Genomic DNA, 1,447 nt, shown 5'->3' with positions numbered 1-1,447 from the left:
ATCAAGCTGCTTGTTGTTTTGAGGCGCGTGCGGGCAACAAAGACTACTACGAAAAAGACTTGCAGAGCGCGGCAAGTAAGGAGATCACGTGACGACACTTAAAAAATTAGGAACTCTTCTTGGCCAATCGCCCTAAGTGGGTATGTGGTGCTGATGGACGGACGGCGGTGGACGCGTGATTCAGGGTCGCTTAAGAAGTGCATTCGTACTTAAAAGAACAGGTGCACCCGAGCGGCTGTGCTCGGTGGAGTAAAGTGAAGGGGACTACACTTGAGATTTTGAGGCGTAAGTTCGCCTTCTAATGAGTCCTACGCTTTCAGAGGCAACCACTATCCTGTCCTGCAAGTTATGCCGCGCTGCAATATTTCAGCTCTTAACTCGCAAAGGCAGTGCCGTGTCGCCGTGTATGCGCAAAAGAATCACGGTGCTGCAAGCAAGCTATAGCAGCCAAGGAGCAAGCAAATACCTCGCCGAAGAGTCGAGGAGAGGAAACGGAGCTGAGGTTTCTAGGCCTTTCTATCCTCGTGAGCAATATATGTTTGTAAGGCTGGAACGTCGGCGGGGCAGCGGTGGCGTTCGGGCTGACGGGCACGAGTTTGAAATGGCTGTCTTCTCCGCGGGCTGCAGTTCATAAACGGGACCAAGACGACGGATGAGAGCTTTCCGTATGCCGCGAATGCTTCCGCCAGTGAAAGAAGAGAACTTATGGGTGAACGGCTCTCACTTTAGGAAAATACGTGCGCTCGTGCAGATACGTTTCTCTCTGGAGCCCGACACGACCCATATTCTAGCTTAAAATTCCGTTTCCCGAAAGCGGCTGTACGGAGGGACCTACGCAAAGAGATTCGCAAGATACTTGTGCATCAGGAATGACACCTCAACTGCCTTGTTTTTTTGTTTGTTTGTTTGTTTTGTTGTTGTTTTCTTTTCTGTCCCCTGCTGCTACGCTGTCACGGGGCACGTACCACAAGTGAGTGGCGGGTGGACTTCGTGACGTGCTCCCGTACGTACGTTCGGGCAGATTTCTCGCTAAGGTCAGAGATACATCGCATTCCGTAATAAAAAGAGGCGGAACATCGGGTAAGAGCACAAAATTAAAAAAAGGAAGAAACTGAGAACGAAATTTTATATTTTGTCAAGGAGAGAAAGAGAGAACAACGTATCGACGCTTGGTGCTGTCGCTTCCTCTCCTTTGTGCCATGTTGCGCGTGGGGGTTGTTTTAATAGGGCGGATGCAGAAAGTAATCAGGAATTGGAAATTCCCAGTACAGCTTCTGTCGCCAAGAAAGCTTCACTGCAATACGCACCGAGTAGTGAAGCTCCCCTGCTGATCTCTGCTTCCGTTTTCCCATGCCCACACTGGTTTTACGTACTCCATCGCGTAGGAATCGCCTTTCATGTCGCTTTCTCGTCTATCTGGCATTCTTTTATAACCGCGTCTTCTTAA

Source organism: Haemaphysalis longicornis, unplaced genomic scaffold (genome assembly GCF_048455015.1).
Source record: "Haemaphysalis longicornis isolate Haplotype H1 unplaced genomic scaffold, Haemaphysalis longicornis Haplotype H1 scaffold_199, whole genome shotgun sequence".
NCBI classification, from domain to species: Eukaryota; Metazoa; Arthropoda; class Arachnida; order Ixodida; family Ixodidae; genus Haemaphysalis; species Haemaphysalis longicornis.
The sequence above is the reverse complement of the archived record's forward strand: the minus strand, read 5'-3'. Positions refer to the sequence as shown.